The sequence below is a fragment of the Triticum dicoccoides genome, chromosome 4A (assembly GCF_002162155.2).
Source record: "Triticum dicoccoides isolate Atlit2015 ecotype Zavitan chromosome 4A, WEW_v2.0, whole genome shotgun sequence".
NCBI classification, from domain to species: Eukaryota; Viridiplantae; Streptophyta; class Magnoliopsida; order Poales; family Poaceae; genus Triticum; species Triticum dicoccoides.
In genome coordinates, this window is record NC_041386.1 from 669,720,266 (window position 1) to 669,728,661 (window position 8,396).

Below are 8,396 nucleotides of genomic sequence, written 5' to 3' on the forward strand. Positions count from 1 at the left end.
CCAGATCGCTGCCAAGAAACACAAGCCAGAAAACACAATATGCTTACCTGCCACACCTTCATAACTCCAAATACCCGGATTTGTTACAGTTCCTCCTGAAATACTCCAACCACCCCACGAATCCGTTATTCCTAAACGAGTCATGAAGGGAATTACAAACATACCTTGTCTCCACATTGGATCCAGAACAGGATCAGAGGGATCAAAAACTGCTAATTCGTATAAAGCCATTGAGCCAGCCCAACCAGAAACTAGAGTTGTGTGCATTATATGCACCGCAAGCAATCGACCCGGATCATTCAATACGACAGTATGAACACGATACCAAGGCAAACCCATGGAAATACCCCTTTAGCAAAGAAAAATAGACACGATGTCGCTTTATTTTATCGCATTGAAAAAGACTATCCATATCCTATGTACCTAACCCTTCTAGGGGATTCTGTGTCAGAAAGCGCGAATATTTATTTCATTCCATTAAAAATAAGAAGCCAATTCTGTTCATAAGAAGAAAGAGAAGCAGATCTATTCTATACTCGATAAGTGCCAATATGCAATGGGTAACTTGGCCAATTTGGAAAAAATGAAGAATAGATCGCTACCCCTCTTTGTTTAGCATTCGAATCACCCATTCCTTTTTCTTTATTCAATCTGTCTTACATTCCTTATATGTATAACCTTTCAATCTATGTATTAATAGAATCTATAGTATTCATATAGAATAAGAATAAAAATTAAGATAATAAACTGCGGATTCTTTCTTTCTGTTCCATTCTTACGTTTCCATATTAAAGTGTGGTTTTCTTACTTAAATTTAATAATATTAATCTAATATGCCCATTGGTGTTCCAAAAGTACCTTACCGGATTCCTGGAGATGAAGAAGCAACTTGGGTTGACTTATACAATGTTATGTATCGAGAAAGGACACTTTTTTTAGGTCAAGAGATTCATTGCGAGATCACGAATCATATTATAGGTCTCATGGTATATCTGAGTATAGAAGATGGAATTAGTGATATTTTTTGTTTATATACTCCCCGGGCGGGTGGCTAATCTCAGGAATGGCTATTTTTTATACGATGCAAACGGTGACACCAGATATATATACAATATGCCTCGGAATAGCCGCCTCCATGGCATCCTTCATTCTGCTTGGAGGAGAACCCACCAAGCGTATAGCATTCCCTCACGCGAGGATTATGCTTCACCAACCTGCTAGTGCTTATTATCGGGTAAGGACACCAGAATTTTTACTAGAAGTAGAAGAGTTACACAAAGTTCGCGAAATGATCACAAGGGTTTATGCAGTAAGAAGAGGCAAGCCTTTTGGGTTGTATCCGAAGACATGTAAAGGGATGTTTTTATGTCAGCAGACGAAGCCAAAGCTTATGGACTTGTCGATATTGTAGGGGATGAAATGATTGACAAGCACTGCGATACTGATCCAGTGTGGTTTCCAGAAATGTTTAAGGATTGGTAGTGTCTGGATTTGTTGTAAAGTTATTTCACAGCTAAATTCATGTTTTCCTCGATTTAATAGAAAATAGAAAGACTTCATGATGAGCAATCATCAGGTTAAGATGGATCTAAACCAATCCATTTTTTCTATATACATACAACATGCCGACGGTTAAACGACTTATTAGAAACGCAAGACAGCCAATACGAAATGCTCGAAAAACGGCCGCGCTTAAAGGATGCCCTCAGCATCGAGGAACATGTGCTTGGGTGTATGTGCGACTCGTTCAGATCATGACTTCAAACAAATATAAAAAGAATTGAAGTATCCATGATTAGTCCCAATGAATAGGATATAGCTTCTCTATCCTAGATTTCTATGGTATATGGAATTTATGGTTTCCTTTGGTGCAAATCCAATTATCTAAATTGGAAATAAGAAGCAATTCTCCCATTGGTAGCAAATGGTTATCCATTAAGCGGAGGAAATAGTAATAAAAAGAAAAAGGCTTATGCTCCTTTATCTTCAAAGAACGGACTAACAGGGTCAGCTACTTAGCCAACTTTCATAATTAAATACCGTCACTGTATGGATAACTCTTATTGTGAAAAGAGCTATTTACTCTATAATGGATAGGTAGAGCCAAAGAATGTGGACTATACAAGTTCGCAATACCTTTTGATGAAAGAAAGGGCTCCGGTGTATAGAGAGGGCCTCACCGTTTAAAAGGGAACCATAGAAACGATGGAACCCACTATTTTTTTAGTATTATTAGAATGAATTTGTTATTTCGTATAGAAATAACTGAACGGAGTGGAATAAAAAATCGTGGTTGGAAAGGTTACTATAGAAAAAGCCATTGGAATTAATATTTTATATATCGGAATAATTTGTTTTGTTATTAATGAGAAAAAGGGTGGCTAAAAGAAGAGAAATCATTAGTTATTCATTAAGGTTAATTTAATTCAATGACCAGAGTTCCGTGAGGATATATAGCCCGGAGACGACGAACAAAAATGCGTTCATTTGCCTCAAACTTTAGAGGGGCTCATTTAAGACTTAATCGAATGATTACCCAACAGGTAAAAAGAGCTTTTGTTTCCTCTCATCGAGACAAAGGTAGGCAAAAGAGGGATTTTTGTCGTTTGTGGATCACTCGGATAAACGCAGCAACGCGGGTATATAAAGTATTCGATAGTTATAGTAAATTAATACACAACCTGTACAAGAAGAAATTGATTCTTAATCGTAAAATGCTTGCACAAGTAGCTGTATCAAATCCAAATAATCTTTACAGGATTTCCAATAAAATAAAGATCATCAATTAAAAGTATAAATAAAGTAATATACTGGAATAAAAAAAGATGAATTCCCGGAGAGGGAACTCTGGGAAGATACAATAAATTAAGATTAAGTGGTAGGAATCAACGAGTTGGATTACTTTCTTTATAATATATATAGGTCTGGCCCTTTCAAATTCGAATAAAACATCAACAATCGGAACTTAAGTTCCGGTTGTTGTTTCTTAAATTTTGGTTGTTGTTTCTTAAGTTTCGATTGGAATTGTACTTTTGCGTTAATTGAGGAATATGTCTATTTTTTCTGGGTCTAGAACCTGTAATTATTGAAATTGAATGGGCTTGAAATTGCTTTTCGTTCTCATAGTTACGAAACGGTAAGAAAGATAAAATATGAGCCTGTTTTATGGCAAGAGTAATTAATCATTGTTGTTTCAAGGTTAATCTATTTATTCGTCTCGATAATATTTTTCCTTGTTCACTAATAAATCTATTAATTAAACTCATGTTTCTATAATCAATTCGATCTCCCGGGCCAATCCGAGGACGCCTACGAAAAGGTTGTTTAGATTTATGAAAAGGTTGCTTGAATTTACGAAAAGTTTGCTTGGATTTACGAAAGGGTTGCTTGGATTTATTAAAAGTTTGCTTGGATTTACTAAAGGGTTGCTTAGATTTAAGAAAAGGTTGTTTATATGTATACATGATTTATTCCTTATTTAAAATTTGAAAATTCACTTCTTTATTTTATTAATTTAGGATCCAGAAGAAGTAGTTTTTTTTTTATCCATATCTTATTTGATTCATATTATAGTATATGAATACCCTCTATACATATGAAATAATATCTACCGGAAATCAGATGAGTTGATTTGTATTTTGTATTCTATACTATGTTTTCTTTATATATTAAATATGAAGTTCTTACTCTTTCTGTTGTTTGGAAAGATTGAACACACGATGTTCCTATTTCTTTATTTCGTGATGAGTCGTATGCTTGCGACAATAACGACAAAATTTTTTGAATTCTAATTGTCCGGGTGTATTGTGGCGATTCTTTTGAGTACTATATCTAGAAATCCCCGTCGATTCCTCATTGGCACCTTTTCGAACACAAGTGATGCATTCCAAAATAACTCTGATTCTAACATCTTTTCCCTTGGCCATGAACCTCCTTTTCTTTTTGGATTGACTTAACTTAATTATTCTACTTATTCTTTTATTCTTCTATTTTGAATCCGAAGAAGAAGAATAAAATTCATTAGAATAATAATTCTTAAATTAAGTAATAAAAAATAGAGAAATAATTAAAGAATACAATCCTTGTCGAATTAGCAAAGATTTTGGTTCGAAATCCTTTCATTTAATTAGCCAGCCCCGCCTTTTCTATGCTCTGATTTCTGAGGCCTTATTTAGCTTGGGTACCCCTTTAAATTGAATTTCTATTTTCAAAAATGGGGTTTACCAAATTTTTAATGTCTCTGAGGTTCAACCCAATCCATCTTTTCTTTCTTTTTCCTTCCGATACTAAAAAAAGATTGAAAAGGATCAAATTTTGTCATATCATGAAGAAATCTATCCCTTCCATAGCAATAACTAGAATTAAAAAAAAGGGAATGACAAAGCATCTGGGAATAAACGATTAATTTCTATCAATAAACCTGCTAAAGCACCAAACCATAGAGTACTTAGCACGGGTGCTACAGAGAGATATGTTTTTATATCCCGCATTGAAAATCCTCCTTCCTTGTTGGAATACATATATGATCATAAACTCTTGCCCAAGATTGTTATGCTATATATAAAATGAACCATATCGACGAAATTTTCCTATCCCTAAAAAAGAAAAAGATGACCCCTTCTTCCTATATATTACCAAGGAAAAGTAATCCTTCTTTTATAGGAGAAATTATATTGGATTTTATATGTATATAATTCCTTAATTATATGAGACCAAAAAGAAGAAATGACACGAGGGTTCTATATATAGATAGACAAAGAAAGAAGAAGAAAATAGAAAGAACAAGAAAATTATGATGTGGAAAAGAAGACAGGAATTGTGTACAATGGCATTGTACAACAATTTAATTTGGAAAAGGGATGTATCGCAGCTTGGTAGCGCGTTTGTTTTGTGTACAAAATGTCACGGGTTCAAATCCTGTCATCCCTACCTATTACTTCTTTCTTCTTTATAGGCAGTAGCGACAAGATCAATTAAAGTAAAGTGGGTATAACTTCAATTTGTGGAGACTATACGTACGTGAGATACATTAGGAATAGAAAAAGATTTTCTTTTTGAATGAATGAAAGCACTCTTAGTTCAGTTTGGTAGAACGCGGGTCTCCAAAACCCGATGTCGTAGGTTCAAATCCTAGAGAGCGTGATTCCAACTATCTTATGTCGAAGCAGAGTAAAATAACTTAACAAAATTGAATTGTAACTCCAATTTCAATTTGACCTCCTCTCTAGTCTGGAGGAGGTCAATCAAAAAAAATGACTCAATCAATGATCCAACTGATCCCCACGCCTGTATTGCAAATACGCAGTCACGAATAATCCCGCTAAAGTAATAGGAATTAGGCCTAAGACGATTCCAAATAGAAAAACTTCAATCATTTCGATTTGTTCGAGGGGATAAAAAAAGAGGTACGATCTATCCCTAAATAGTACTCTAAATTATCCACGAATCTCAGTGACCAAGAAAATAATTCCTAATTAGTCTGGAAAAGAGTCGTAGAATGCCAGGAATCCCAAAGAAAGATTTTCTTTTCTGAATTATAATTATTCAGTCAATTCAAATAAGGCGTATCTTGTTCAAGCCAATAAATAGAGCTGGGGTTATAGTTAAAGCAACCAGTAGAAAACCAAAATAACTAGTTAAAGTAAGCATGAAAGAGTTAAATTCCATTTATTTTTTTTACTACACTACATATGTTGGTAAAGCATTTACCTAAGTTATGGAAAATTCATAATTCATCAGTTATTTTAGATAATACTAAAAAACAAGATAGAGTAAGATACAGAAGTGTAAAGGAAAGTGGATTCATCAGATGATACATGAGTCCCTAATTCCGAATCAAGAATTTGTTGTGGAATTTGTCAATTGAGTAAAGTAATAATATTAAGAACTAGATCATCTAACCCCATTGAATGAAAAAATGAAATTCGATTTTCAAGGATATTTTTGAATAAGAGATAAATAAACAATTGAATTTGAAAAAAAAAACTTCTTTCTATTTTGGATAATTTCTTTTTCAATAGGACCCTCGTTTTGGAGTGAACGATCGAATATTCCCCTATTCCTTCTTATTTTAACTAATTGTATTCCATATGGAATAAGAGGAGAACAAAAGCATTCCACGACCTCCCAAGGGGCTGTTAAAAAAAAGAAAGCTCTTCCTTGAATTTACTTTATTTTTATTCCTTTTTCGAACTCCAACCAAAGTAGATTCGAAGACAAGTCACTTCAATTATCCTTTTAAGTTCTATTCTCTCTTCTGTCTTTCCCTATTTCATCTTGTAAAGTTCCGCGCTCACAGTTTGGTCAAGAAAGTTATACCTAATCCAACAAACAATACAAGGATTAATTACGAATAATGAAAGGATAGATTTCACATATACTTGTCCTTGTATTGTGTCAGTATGAGAATATCCTTCCTAAATTATTTATCCAAACCTATTGATCATTAACTTAGATTTTCCAAAGATTTTGGCTGCTATTCCGAATTACTCTATTATTCCGAAGCCAATGAAAAGTAAGTAGAACCTACAAAAATGGGGTTTTCTATTGATGCCTTGAATAACATATAGCTTACCTATAGACAAAATTTAAAAAAAATTAAAAAGTAATTATGTTTCGGAACCAGGCAAAACCAGATTGCTGTGCCATAGGAAGGATAGCTATACTAATTCGGTATACTCAAAATACACCTTTGGTACAAAATTGACAATCTCACAAGGATGAAATATCAGTAATTTTCTATTTACTGGTGGATCCCATCTTTTACGGAATCAATTCCTTTTTTGAATGTACAAAAATTTTGGGAGTTCAGCATGTCTGGAAGCACGGGAGAACATTCTTTTGCTGGTATTATTACCAGTATTCGATACTGGGTTATTCATAGCATTACTATACATTCCCTATTCATTGCGGGTTGGTTATTTGTCAGTACGGGTTTAGCTTATGACGTGTTTGGAAATCCTAGGCCAAACGAGTATTTCACGGAAAGCTGACAAGGAATTCCGTTAATAACCGACCATTTTGATTCTTTAGAACAACTCGATGAATTTAGTAGATCGTTTTAGGTGGCCCTCAATGACCATAGATCGAACCTATCCTATTTTTACAGTGCGATGGCTGGCTATTCACGGACTAGCTGTACCTACTGTTTTTTCTTGGGATCAATATCAGCAATGCAGTTCATCCAACGATAAACCAAATTCCAACTATAGAACTATGACACAATCAAACCCGAATGAACAAAATGTTGAATTGAATCGTACGAGTCTATACTGGGGTTTATTACTCATTTTTGTACTTGCTGTTTTATTTTCCAATTACTTCTTCAATTGAGAGAAAGAAAGAGACTAATAAGAATTCTCTTATCCCATTTGGAAGGATACCATCCTTATAACTACCCATGACTATTTTTGTCTCTAGCATGACCAATTGATAAAATGTGGAGGAAAGTAGGGGAAATGGCCGATACTACTGGAAGAATTCCTCTTTGGCTGATAGGTACTGTAGCCGGTATTGCTGTGATTGGTTTAGTAGGTGTTTTCTTTTATGGTTCATATTCTGGATTGGGTTCATCTCTATAGTAATCGGAGGGACCAGATTGTAAACATGAAAAAGTAGGAGCTTAGCGGGTCCTTACCCCCCTTTATCTGATTAGAGCGAAAAGGACCCGCGGAATTTTTATTCGCGAATTGATTCTATTCGATTCACTCTTATGAAGCAACAAGAAAAAGAGATCACTCGAGGATCCAATATCTTATTCCATGAAGGAAGTATCCTGAAAATCCTTGATTTAGTTTCAAGTAATAAACTAATAAAACCTTAATCAAAACTATTCAACTAGCCTAAAAAAACCTTCAATGGAAGAGTTTACTTTTTTTTTGCAAAATTTCTGTAAATTTGAAGTTGAACTTAATTAAACAAGCCAAGCAATTCTATTTGTTCACAATCACAAGAAATTTGTCCCCCGCAATATTTTCTTCCCCTCTGTTTGTCCACTACCTCGGCTAAACCTAAGGAAAAGAAAAAGAGGTCCAAGAGACAGACCCAAATAAAGAAGAAATAGTAATCTTTGACGAATTAGGAAGAAAAAGGATTCTTATTTTGATACAAGAAGAATCGGCACAAGAAAAAGGCTTTTTCTTGTGCCGAATAGACGATTAAGAAGACCTGCAATCCCTCCGAAAAGGAAGAAATTTTAATTTTATTATTCTCGCCTTTGCCTTGGATTCCTTCTTTTGCATGGGATATAAATAAGGAATTCCAGACATCTCATAAACAAAAAACAGTCTAAACAAAAAAAGGATTTCCAAAATAGATCATAGATAATTCTAGCAATTGCCAATAAATCGAGGCTTTTTACCAACTTGATGGTAAGAAATCGCGAGACCTAGAAATTC

The 8,396-nt window shown here is 34.3% G+C and overlaps 1 non-coding gene and 1 pseudogene across 1 annotated transcript; one reads left to right on the forward strand and one right to left on the reverse strand.

Moving 5' to 3' along the window:
- Window positions 1-2,912: 2,912 nt before the first annotated feature.
- Window positions 2,913-3,488, reverse strand: LOC119287866 (annotated as a pseudogene).
- Window positions 3,489-5,068: 1,580 nt separating this feature from the next.
- On the forward strand, window positions 5,069-5,142 carry TRNAW-CCA. Its single transcript has one exon. It is a non-coding gene; the product is annotated as a tRNA-Trp (tRNA).
- The last annotated feature ends 3,254 nt before the right edge of the window (window positions 5,143-8,396 follow it).